At 39.6% G+C, this 13,569-nt stretch overlaps 1 protein-coding gene across 15 annotated transcripts in view; it reads right to left on the bottom strand.

Moving 5' to 3' along the window:
* Window positions 1–13,569, bottom strand: part of znf385c (zinc finger protein 385C) — a 430,141-nt gene that overhangs the window by 229,989 nt on the left and 186,583 nt on the right. The window contains exon 1 of one of the 15 annotated variants that reach the window (XM_048560955.2): window positions 3,219–3,479. The exons of the other annotated variants lie outside the window; for them this stretch is intronic. The gene's annotated coding sequence lies outside the window, so the exon portion shown is untranslated. Of the gene's footprint in view, window positions 1–3,218; window positions 3,480–13,569 lie in introns of those variants that run through there. 15 annotated transcript variants of the gene reach the window in all.

Below are 13,569 nucleotides of genomic sequence, written 5' to 3' on the forward strand. Positions count from 1 at the left end.
TGAATGTAATTTGTGCTTACATTTCTGTGATCTTTTGCGTTAGGTTGGGTAGGTTAAGGTGCATCTCACTGAAAAAGAAAAACCCCAGTGCAATTTACAAAATCCACGTCAGAAATGTCAGTCACTAGAACGCTTATTCCAATGAATGCACTGTCATCAGGCTTGAGACTTTTTACAGTCTATTATGTATAATTCAACCTGCCAACAAGTTCATGAATGCTCTCCAAATATGCATCTTTTTGGAACATTTTGGTCTCCTGGCTTTAGGTTATGCATACACTGCGATTACAAAGAAAACTTGCTCCAGGACACTGTGAGTACAACAAGTTAATTTGTGAATCCTCACCATTCATTCACATCACAAAATGGTTCACTGCTTAATGATTTCTTTCTTACAATATTCTTTCAGCCATTCCCAATTTGTCCTTGAGGGTGTGAATTCCTTATGCATCAGTTTACGTAACAAATGTATACGCGATAATTTTGGACAAACAAAGCCAAGTTCTATGTTCTCCTTACTTTATACAAACAAATTTTTAAATATGTTTCAACAATTGACTGGAATAGTATACAAAGCATGGCGGGGGGGAGGGGTCAGTGGCAAAGTGGTGATGTCAGTGAACTAGTAATTCAGAGGCTCAAGTTAATGCTCTGGGGACATTGGTTCAACTCTGACCAATGGCAGCTGATAGAATTTTAAAAGAATCACTTAATAAAATCAACATTTGGTACTAAGATGATCATTGCCGAAATTCATCTTGTTCACTCATGTCCTCAATGTAAGGAAATCTGCCATCCTCACCCGGTCTGGCCTACGTCAGACCTCAGACCCATATCAATGTGATTGATTTTTAACTGCCCTCTGAAGTGGTTTCACAAGCCATTAGGGATAGACAACAAATGCTGGCCTTGCTAGCGATGTTCACCTCATGTGAAATATAATAAAACAGCAGAAACTGTGTATTTTTTCTCTTCTCCAACCTATGAGCACTGGGACCAGTTCTAAAGTCTCCCTTACACAATGTGGACAAATTCACCACTTGGCCTCTTCCTTGTATCTCATGTTTTTTTAATCAAGAACAAAATTCACCGGTGGAGCCATTAGGAACCAGAAACCTTTCCTTTAAAAAAAATGAAGAAAACAACTATAATATCTGAAACTTATTGTAGTGAATTTTACATAGGGTTTTACCTCATCCAGTCTGTCTGATGAAGAAATTGAAAAAGCTAATCACATTTTCAATAAGGTTAATGTGAAACTTTGCTTGAAACGACAAAGAGTGAGTTTCTAAGGCAACTGGTACATTTGTATTGAAAGAATTAAAATTGGTTGAACATATTATTATTGAAATGCCAAATTTACGAAGCTTCATCAAGTACTGCGTCACCTGAATGATATCCCCTCTGAATTGCTCCATTTTTTTGTTGTCTCCTAAGGGATTCTCACTAGATATGTGTATTTGAGATCCTTAGTAACAATCTCCCTGAATAAGCTACTGGTGCATTAATGAATCTTGTGGCTGACTTCTCTAGATAATTGCCTTGGAAGGCAAAGAGACTCTTACTGCTACTGTGCTTTTGTGAAATGTTTATCTTTCCTTTTCCTTTCTTTTCTCGGTACTTTATTTGAACTCAGTGACTTCCTCACTGGGGTATGATTCACAAGCAATGATTACCTTCCTGTATCTCACTCAAGTAGCTATTATTTATGCATGAGTGCCAGTCACATATTTAATTCTGAAGATCATGCTACTAAACCTGATCTTGTCCTCAGTTAGGAGGTGAAATCAAATCACAACCATCTGGAAGCTAATCGGTTGGAGGGGGTGAGAGCAATGTGCTTGTTCTGACATTGGCATAATGTCAATATCAAAGTTACACTTGTTCTGCTCCACTAGCTTCCCTCCATTCTCAGTGTACTCTAAATTCTGATCTACTTCCCACTCGTCGCTTGACTGAAAACTGTTGTTCTATTGATCCAAGAGCAACTCCCATTGAGCTCCCTATGTTTTCTTAATTTTCACTATGATCATCTCCCAGCATTTGGTGTTGCCTAGGCACCCTGATTTAAAATATTTTTCATGGGATTTGAATGTACAAACATTTATTGCCCATCCCTAGTTGCCCTTGAGAAGGTGGTGGTGAGCAGCCTTCTTACACTGATGCAGTTCATGTAGTGCAGGTATGCCCCATAATATTGTTCAGGTTCGAATTCCAGGATTTTGCTCCAGTGACACTGAAAGCCAGTGTTACAGCCCCAAGTTAGGACGGTGTACAGCTTGGAGAGGAACCTGTTGATGGTGTTCCAATGGAACTGCTGCCCTTATCCTTTCAGGCTGTCTGTATAAAGTTGACTGCACTTGTCCTTCTAGGGAGTTGTATAAATCTGATTGGAGGACCCAAGTGCATAAAATCAACCGGTAACTGAGCTTGACTTTCACAATACAAATGATTCTTCTTTATAGCACTAGGTTCTCCCATCAGCCCTTAAATGGCTACTTGAGTCTATATATTTCACAGATCCAGATGGGACAGGAATGGTCTATGTGATCCATAAACATCCTGTTGGACTTGCCTTTCCTCACCTCCCATTCACCTAGGCAGCATCATTTGGGGCCTACAGCTTGCTGTTTCCATTCTAAACAGACTTGATGTCAAATCTGACTTTAGCTTGATGTCACTGTCAGAGAAGTTGTTCTCTTGAGTCACCACTAACATTGGCCATATTGTATTACTCTCCACCACTCGCCACACATCGCCTCCATGTATACTTCGTCCAGGGTCACTGCTTAGCTTTCAGGGAAGGAGACCTTGAATGCATTCCCTCTCACTGATCCCAGGGCCGAAATGAGCAAATGAAGCTTCTTTACATGAGCTGAGTTCAGATAACTTAGCACAGAGCAGGAATTCAGTCTGGTGTTGATCCAGTTTGCAGACTTCTTTACAGTCTTCTGGCATTAATGCTTATTTGGAAGTTACTGGAAATTCTTTCACACAGGCAGCTCAATATCAGCTGTGTTACCATCTTGGTTTTGGCAATGTGCTCCAGATGTGAACAAGGAGTAGGATATGAAACTGCTTGCACAGGAATTCTTTTACAACAACAAATAGAAATGCTTTCATGAAATATCAGCCACAGGGAGGGTAATAAATATCAAAATGAACTGGCACAAAATATCTACAAATCAGATTTAAAATCACTTCGAATAACACCATACCTGATAGCACTGCAGCGATCTCCTCGATGGAATCCTTTTTTCAACACTTTTCAAGACAGACTAATCATTGGGTGTCTTATGTGAACCTTAGTTGGTTTCAAGGCAGATCTGTCAGTGAAACGGCGATCCAAGTAATAATGGTACAATTACTGCTGCTGAGTGCTTGATAAAATATGTTTATAATAGACCTATTCACATCCTGAATTAAGGTGAAACAATATTCATGCTTCTGCAAGTTTTACAGGAGACTTCACTCGCAGTATTGCCTTTCACTCTGACAGCAGCAGGGAGTGGATTTGTCCATGCAGTTCTTAGGAAGGCTAAATTGCCTCAGGACACCCGCAAACAGAGGCACACTGAAAACTTTTAAAATAACTTTTGTTTCACTTGGAATTTGCATCATCAAGCTGGTTGGGACATGTACAAAGAATGCTTAAAAGCCATTGTGACTATATTGCCAAAGAAATAGTTTCTGATGTCTGCAGCGACTTGTTTAGACAGCTGCGTACATGTTCCATCTCGAGTTGGAGTGTGAGAGCAAGGAACGTGTTCATAGACTTTCTGAAAAACGTCTTGCACCTCCTGCTCAGCAGGAATTAATAGAAAGATAAAAGTAAGCAGATCATTAGGTCAGAGAGTCATAAGCATGGAAACAGTCCTCTCTGACAATGTTCCCGAAGTAAACTTTTCAGTCTTTCCTGTGTTTGGCACATATCCCTCCAAACCTTTCCTATTCACATACTGATACAAATGTCTTTTTATATGTTGTAACTGTTCCCTACATGCACCACTTCCTGTGGCAGTTCATTCCAAATGCAAACCACTCTTGGTGTAAAGAAGCTGCCCCCTCATGTCAATTTAAAAATTTCTCTTCTCATCTTAAAAACATGCCCCCTTGTTTTGAACTTTCCCACCCTTGGGAAAAGACCTTTGCTATTCACCTTAATTATACCCCTCATGATTTTATAAGCCTCCATAATGTCACCCTCCCACACTCCATGAAAAAAGCCTCAGGCTATCCAGACTATTCCTCTCACTCAAATCCTCCGTTCCCAGCAACATCGTGGTAACTTATTTTTGAAACCTGTCCAATTTAATAATATATTTCCTATACAGGGTGACCAGAACTGTACAGAGTATTCCAGAAGAGATTTCACAAATGTCCTGTACAACCTCAACATGCCATGCTAACTCCTATACTCAAAAGTCTGAGCAATGAAGGCAAACATGCTAAACGCCCTCTTAACCACTCTGTCTACTTGTAATGCAAACTTCAAAGACTTATGTACCTGAATCCTCTGTTCTACAACATTACCCAGGGCCCTACCATTAATTGAATAAGTTCCTGCCCTTGCTTGATTTACTAAAATGCAATATCTCACATTTGTTCAATTTAAACTCCGTCTGCCACACCTCGGCCCATTGACCTAACTGATCAAGATCTCTTTGTAGTATTAGATAACCTTCCTCATTGTCCACCACCAGTTTTGGTGTTATCTGTAAACTTATCAACCATGCTTCCTATCTTCTCATCCAAATGGTTTACATAAATGACAAAATAAAGGAACTGAATACTGATTCCTATGGAACACCTCTGGTTACAGGCCTCCAGTCTGAAAATCAACCCTCCACCACCATCCTCTGACTCATACTGTCAATTTTGTAATTATTGGCAAGCTCACCCTGAATCCCATGTGATCTAACTCTACTAATTACTCTACCATGTGGAACCTTGTCAAAGGCTTTACTAAAGTCTGTGTAAACAAGGTCTACTGCTCTGACCTCATCAATCTTATGGGTTACTTCCTCAAAAAGTTCAATTAAGTTTGTGAGACACAGTTTTGCACAAAAATTCAATTAAGTTTGTGAGACACAATCTTGCACAAAGCCATGCTGTCTATCTTAAATCAATCCTTGCCTCTCCAAATGCATTTAAATCCTATCCTTCAGAAGCACCGCCAACACTGTACCCACCACCAATGTTACGCTCACAGGTCTATTGCTCCCAAGCTGCTCCTTACAGCCTCTCTTAAACAAAAGCACAACATTAGCCACTGTCCAGTCCACCGACAGTTAACCTGTGATTAAAAATAATACAAATATTTTGCTGGGGGGCCTATAATTTCTTTTCTAACTTCCCAAAATGTCCTGGGATACACTTGATCAGATCTTGGAGATTTATCCACCTTTATGTTTTCCAAGGCCTCCAGCACTTCCTCTTCTGTAATATGAACTGTTTTCAAAACACCAAAGGCGGCGTACCTGCTGCTGTTCTGTTCTTGCTTCACCTTTAAAAGTGCCTCAATTCCTTGCCAATTCCTCTGTCTCTCTGTCCTGTACCAACTCTTGTGGCTTTTCTGATGTCACCCTAATCCTTTCACATTTCCCTGCCAAACCTTGATTTCTTTTTCTCCACTAGGTCTTCCTTTCACTCTCACTGTCTCTTGATTCTACTCTGACTCGCATTGTTCTCTTGAATGTGTTCTGCCTCATGTTCCTGTTTTGATCCTGGGTCAACGGCTTTTCGTCCCAAGGCTCTAGTTCAACTTTCACTCATTTCACTTCATCTCCTGTCCTTATCCTAATTCCTGCAAAAATTTGTTTTGATTCTTTTGCAAGACATTGGCATCATTGGCTGGTCTAGCATTTGTCACCCATCTACAAAGCACCTTGGGAAGGTGGTGGAGATCCACAGTCATCAACTGCTGTAGTCAATGAGGTTGGTTACACCCCTGTATGGTTAAGAAGGAAGTTGAAGCATTTTGACCCATTGAAGGAATAGTGATATATTTCCAAGGCAGGATGGTGTGTGTGTTGGATAAGAACTTGCAGGTGATGGTGTTCCCATGTATCTTTGTCCTTCTAGGTGGCAGAGCCATGGATTTCAAAGGTGTTGACAAAAGAGGTTTGGTAAAGTCCTTTAAAACTGGGGGAAAGCTCAGAAACAGAAGTCCAAATTTGAAACTCACTTTCCATTGACCTGAGTGTGTAGCACAAAAAGTCTGGTTATCAGGGTCTCAACATTGGTATCAATGTGCTCTTTAGATGCTGGTACAGGGGATGAATGTGTGAAAGAGAAATGGAGGAATGATAAAAAAGAAATCACAATCAAATCAAATTCAGTAAATACATCCAAATACAAATTCTAGTAAACTGTCAGCATCCTCACACCAACCAAGATCTGCTACAGATAATGTACAGCATCATGGTTCAAATGCAAAATCTTTGGGGTCTGTGTGCTTCAACATGAGGCATTTTTAGCCACTGAACGATATCCAATTTCCAGCGTAGGCGTGACCTTGCTTGTAAAACCGATTGTTATGTGATAGTTGAGTATGCTCTGTAGGGTGCAATGAGTGTGATCTGACCAATAATGTGCACTCATAGAGCCAACAAGATATATGCAGATCGATTTTGGGCCCCTTTGGCACAATACTTCACAGGTTTTAGAAAAGGCTTAGATATGGAACCACACAAACACATGATTTAAGATGCTGAGCCTTAAAAGTCATATTTGGTAAGCACACCTGTATCAGGCATGGTTTGGTAAAAGTTGGAAATGGTTACTAAAAAGGACCCAGTTTGAATTACATTTACCATAAACATGAGATCTACAAGTAGTCTTATCAGCCTGTGGATTAGGAGGGGGTGAAATGGAATATATCTTGTGTCCAAAAGCTCCCTGTTAAAAATAGGAGTGTGAAATTCATTTCAGGACTGGATTAGGATCGGCCGTAATGCAAGGGGATAGTCTGTTATTTACTGTCAAGACACACACGTGCATGATACCAGTTGAGTCTAATGCAAGTGAGGGTCATCAAATTATTTTCCAGCAGATAATAAATGTTAAACAAAAGCAAGTACTCCTGAAAAAAATATCTGCTTCACAAATGGATTATTGGGAAAATAGAAAGAAATGAAGATTATTCCAGTAGATAGGGAGAGAAGATGAGCAACATTCCAGATTGTTAATATGTTAATCTACACATGTAACATTTTTGCAGATTACACCCTTGGGATATTTGACAAATGAACAATCAAACTGTTGATGTTTTTGTGCAGCAGCCAATGCAAGAGTGAAGTATTTTAACATCTGCTCTTATTTTGCTAATTTACAAGAAAACTTCCATTTATTTAATAAAAATATTTCTGAAAGTATTTTTGATCCAAATAGTCAGCGTGACATTCTAAATTGCTAACACTTAGACTGGCTTGCAATCTTTGCAGGAATAAAATGTTGAATAATGGATATGACCAGAGTGATCATAAGTGAATGATCTGCTGAAGGGGTTAATTTGAGAGGATGAATCATCGAAGTAATTTCTGCATGATTTTGACCAGATGTAAAGGCCAAATTGAGATTACAGCTCCAGATTCAGTTTTGACATCTTTGTTGTTGTGTGTAATTCACACAGTTTCAATTTTACATGCATGTTTTATTCTGTTCTGGTTTAATGTTGGTCATTGTGACTGTCAGCAATCCATGCTCCTATTCATTGATGAGAGTTGACATTGCAAAAGCAGGCTAACAATTTGGTCATCATTACTGTCAAGAAATAACTTGCTGCTATCTGCCCAAGTTATTTTTTCATCCAATATGTATTTTCTAGGAGTAACTGTCTTTAACTGAATATGCATGGAGTTAATGTTGGCCAAGAAAATCAAGAAGAATTTTCAACTCAGTGCAAACCAGTATTTCATTTTAAAATGTTCACTGTGTTGTATTATTTGCATTTTGTCTTGCCTCATTAGGTTCTCCTTTCCAATCATGCAACACATCATTCCCCAACAGAAAGAGCCTCTGGCTCTCTGCCAAGGCTCACAATGATGTGGACAACAAAAAAGTGTGTAAATATAACATAGGATCGACTCGGCCTGTGAATATTATTCTCTATCCCTGAGGAAGCATCTGATGTCTGCCTCAAAGCTCCCCTGGACAGCTCAGCTCAAACTGTGAACTCTGTGTGTGTGCGTGTGTGTGTATGTATGTATGTTGCATCGTGTTTGTGTTTCTTTAAGCTGTTGTGTCATCTGTCGTCTTGCTTCTAGCAAGTATGCAGCCAACAAACATTAATATTGTAAGGTCCTTGAGGCTTACAAGGTAGCATGTTCAGCTGCTTTAAGTACGGCTGTAACACATCAAAACTGCCCAGCGTTGCATTGATTCCCCCTTTCAGCCAGAAATGGGTGTGATCAGATCACACCTTTTCCATGCCCTGAACAATGTTTGTTTGTTTCTTTGAACCAGAATGACATTTGGTTCTGTTGGTGACTCAGAGAATTGTATCTTGGTCTGTACATGAGCACAAATGTGTGCAGGTTTGCTGTTGTCATACTTCCCTCCCATATAGTTGCTTAGGCTGATGTTAAGCACCCTCTGCTTCCACTTACTCAGTACTTGGCACTCAGCATGATGCTGCCCTGCTCTGCTAAACCTCTCCAAACATATTCCTCTACCTTGTGTTTGATGACTGAACAAATAAATTTTGACCAAAAGCAACATTCCAATAAGTCTTTCAATTTCAGTGACTGAAAAGTGTTGATGAAATGCCGAAGTTCACAGCATGTACAATTAAGACATTAGCGATGCAACAGCAAGCCTAAGAAGTTGAGATACACTGGTTACAGAGCTGACCACTGGACTTGTTAACGTTCCCTCAGTCTCCATGGAAGCGCATCATTTCTATGCATCTGTGGCCTGTTTAATTGGGTTTGATTGTCAATAACATACTAAGTATATCTCAAGTTATCAGTGTCATATTAAGAGTTGGCAGAAAATGAAATGCCAGCAGGAAGGAATGGAAAAGTGTGTTCCATGGAACCTTCCATCCTTGGTCTCCTTGCTTTTGTACGCTGTTCAGACAAGCGGTCTCAAACTCAATCAAATGAAAGAAAAAATCATTGAGTGATCGATAGTCTGAAACATGAACTGGTGGGCATTGGGTTGGATATCAAACAGCTAATCACTTACGCCTTGGCAAATCATTTTGTTTATAAAGGGGAGAAAAAGAAATACTTAAATCAGAACTATTTTAGATATTCTATTTACTTAGAAACAAGTCAGCTTACTGATTGCTTAAGTTGCTGTACAAAAGTAAAAGCTACATCTTAAACCCAATTTTAACAAGGTAACAATTCTAAGATGCACCCTTATTTAAATTCATACCACATTTAAAACACATTTTTAAACTTCACTGCATTTCAACACACTATTTTCTCCAATAGCTTTTACATTCCTGTTCATCGTTATCATTTCTTTCCACCAACAGGAATTGGTGATTAACTAACTAATCTTCAAGTTTTGTCCATGATAATCTTGGAATTTTAAAAAATCTAAACGTATACAGTATTTGCTGCTCATTCCTAATTCCCCTTGAAATGGTGGTGGTCAGCAGCCTTCTTGAACTGCGGAAGTCTGTATGGTATGGCACAGTGCTGTTAGGAAGGGTGTACCAGGACTTGGATACTGAAGCACTGAAGGAAGACTGATACAGTTCCAGATTGGTGTATGGCTTGGAGGGAAACTTGCAGGTGACAGTGCTCCCATATATCTGCTCTCCTTGTTCTTTTTGCTGGTAAAAGTCATGGGTATGGAGGTTGATTGTTTGGAAGAGGATACTAGCTCTGGATAATAGTTGTGAATGATCCACAGATAGTTGTGGGCCACCATAGCTCATCCTTTGGAGAAGAAGACCCACCTCCATCCTTTAACCCAGCACTCAAACGTAACTTGACTGAGTCACCAGCTTCACAATTTGACCGGAAAGTCCATTCTCTGTATTGACATCCACTTGTATGAAGAATAATATCTGACATCTCCTCTCAAATTAATTTTCTCCAATTCAAATGTGTGCCACCTATAGCTGTTATCATGTCAATTTAGCATTCAGATGAGTAATTGGTTTAGTATCAAACCAATACATACATCTCAAAGGTAACTGTTCGATTTCTGCAGTTAAGCCACAAACAAAACCAGACAATATCAATGCTAAGCTTTTAACTAAATGCAAAGCAATGGAGATTTTGCAGCCTGGGCAAACTACAAGCTCTTCATTTTTATTTAGTACATATTACTACTGTTTTGATTAAAGAATAGAGTTGTATTTTTAAAAATTTATTTCGAGGATGTGGGAATTGGTGGCTGAGCCAGCACTGATTGTCCATCCCTGAGAGAGCCAGTTAAAAATCAATTACATTGCTTTGAGTCTGGAGTCATATGTGGACCTGACTAGATAAAGACAGCAGCTTCCTTCCCTGAAGGCTATCGGTGAACTAGATGGGTTTTCATTGACAGTGGATTCATGGGTGCCAATACACTGTTAATTTCAGATTTTAAAAAAAATTGTATTCAAATTTCACCCTCTGCTTCAGTGGGTTTCAAACCCAGGTTCCTGGAACATTAACTTGGGCCTCTGGATAAACAGTCCAGTGACAATACCACGAGTCCATCACTTCCCCTTTCTCCAAGTTTGAAGATCTGCCCACAAACAATGAGGACATAACAAAAGAGTTTCTGCAAAAAGGTCATTTGTCGTATGCAATATTCTCACGGAATGCAGCAATTCCCAGTTTAGGTTTGCACCAAACTTAATGGACTCTCCAAAATCATGCACACAGATGAAAGATACACTCCCCTGTGCCTGGTATAGTTTGGAACTAGATACAAGGAACCTGGATGAATGCACTGATTCTAATGGCAACTTCCATTCACTCTGCTCATGTTTATGCTTATTCTTGTACTTACTCCTGCATTTATTACTATATTCTATTCAAATAGGGCTACCTTCCTTTGAAAAACATTGCAAAAGTGTTTCCAGGTCTTCCATATCAAAACAAGCAATATTGGTCATTATTAGCCAAATTGCAACCGTCCTATGGAGTTTTCACATGGGACATGGAGCTTAGGCAGGAAATGAAGTTGAGGTACACATAAGCCATAGACAAATACATTCAATAGCTGTTGGTCTACGGCTATTCTATTGTTTCCAAATTTCCATGTGCTATCACCATCACAGACACCACTTTAATAACTGTCTGCAGCTACATTCCCAAGAACTGCGTTCCCAATGGAGTATGAAGTCAAGCTGTCTGGTCAAATTATTCTCTGTCGATAGCTATTCAAAATAAGGGAAGAAACTCACATTGTAAAGCTCAGCGTAGCCCCCTGTCTCTATGGATTGCAGATACAGGGTTGCCTACACCATGGGCCAGCTTTGAGATTTGCTCAAGATTGGGGGAAGGGGTGTGTCACTGCCCAATCAGAGTTGTTTATTCTCTCAGAGATAATGGGAACTGCAGATGCTGGAGAATCCAAGATAATAAAATGAGAGGCTGGATGAACACAGCAGGCCAAGCAGCAACTCAGGAGCACAAAAGCTGACGATTCGGGCCTAGACCCTTTTAAAGGATGAAGGGTCTAGGCCTGAAATGTCAGCTTTTGTGCTCCTGAGATGCTGCTGGGCCTGCTGTGTTCATCCAGCCTCACATTTTATTATCTTGTTTATTCTCTTGTTGTTTATTGAGTCATGCTGAAAAAATAACCACTGCGAACACTGCCCCAGATTTTAATAAATGCAGGCAATTGAGACGCTTCTGACTTGATATTTAGATGTTGCTGTGACTAGCTGTCTGCAGAAATAAGTCAATTTTCTACCAAACGCTGACCTACAGTGACAGCTTTACACTTCACTACATATCCCTTCACATTAGTTGAATCATTTGGCCTACTTCTTATGACGTTATGGGGTTATTCAAACTTATGTATAGGAGGTGAGGACTGACAATGTACCTCACACCTTGGAATATGGAATTTGGAATGATTTCAGCATGTAATCATGGTTTCTTCTTTTGTGGATTCTTTAAATTTATGAACCACAGTGCTCCAAAGATATGCTATTAGCTTAGAGATTTCAAATGCCAGATTTTGGTCTCAGTCTGTGAGCGTTCTCCATGCAACTACGTTGAAACATTTGTATGCAATCATTGAATTTCTACACATTTTCTGAATCACTTGACATTCCTGGTGGGAATATCATTTAACCTCATTATTACATGTTGCCATTGAACACTCGATGTATATCTATCAGCTGATTTAATTTTAGTTTCACATAAGTTATTTAAAATGCATAAATAAAAAAGTACATTTGTTCATTCTGTTACTTATCTCTGTGCAAGTGACACAAAAACATGTGAGCTTTATGGTCTGCACATTAATTTCAAAGTGCACATGGATATTGTACCCTACAAAATTCTGCACTGCAGAATTTGACCATGTACTGTATAATGAGCCTTTAGATGTTCAAGTTGACATAGCTGTACAGGATTTCTCGACATCACTGAAGACCTCTCATCTCCATTGGAAAAAAAACGACAGATGTCTAAGTTTGAATTATCTAAATTCATGTAATATAAAACAGAGCTAAACTATTTTTCTGACAGTTGCAGCGAATACATGCTTATGGCTTATATCCACGTTGCTCAGTTCCTTGTTGGTATATATGTCTGCACCTTCCTTAGTTGTATTTTGTGCATGGCTAACCTGAACTACAATGAAGAATGGAAGACTGAATTCAAAGTGAATGCTCGATAACAAAGTGTGGGGCTGGATGAACACAGCAGGCCAAGTAGCATTGTGCTCCTAAGATGCTGCTTGGCCTGCTGTGTTCATCCAGCCCCACATTTTGTTATCTTGGATTCTCCAGCATCTGCAGTTCCCATTATCTCTGATCAAAGTGAATGCTCGTCTGATTCTGTTCACCAAACATGAATGCTGAGCTGCCTCTTCAGTAATCCAGAGAGTGGTACATGAAACATGAGCATGTATGTAACCAAGTAAGACACTCAGCGTCCAAAGTGGTTGAATAAATAAGACAGAAAGTCAGAGATATATTAAAACCAATACTACAAGAGCACTGATATGAGAAGAATGCCTATGACACTAGAGATAGAGGGTTGCTACATTCACTGCAATGGCTATTAGTAGGAGACTACCTACATTCTGATTGTGTCAATTTTTTGAGAGTTCAGGCTGTAAATATTTTGTTCCTTTATTCATTGGATGAGGGTGTCGCTGTCTAAGCAGCATTTATTGCCCATCCCTAATTGCCCAGAGGGCATTACAGAGTCAACCACATTGCTGTGGGTCTGGGGTAACATGAAGGCCAGACTAGGTAGGGATGGCAGTTTCCTTCCCTGAAGCACATTAGTGAACCAGGTGGGGTTTTCTGTAAATAAGACATTTGAAAACAATTAGTCTCGTAATTCCAGATATTTTGTTGAATTAAAATTACACCATCTGCCATGGTGGGATTGGAACCCATATCCCCAGGAGATTAATTGGGTCAACAGTCCA

The sequence above is a fragment of the Stegostoma tigrinum genome, chromosome 31 (genome assembly GCF_030684315.1).
Source record: "Stegostoma tigrinum isolate sSteTig4 chromosome 31, sSteTig4.hap1, whole genome shotgun sequence".
NCBI classification, from domain to species: domain Eukaryota; kingdom Metazoa; phylum Chordata; class Chondrichthyes; order Orectolobiformes; family Stegostomatidae; genus Stegostoma; species Stegostoma tigrinum.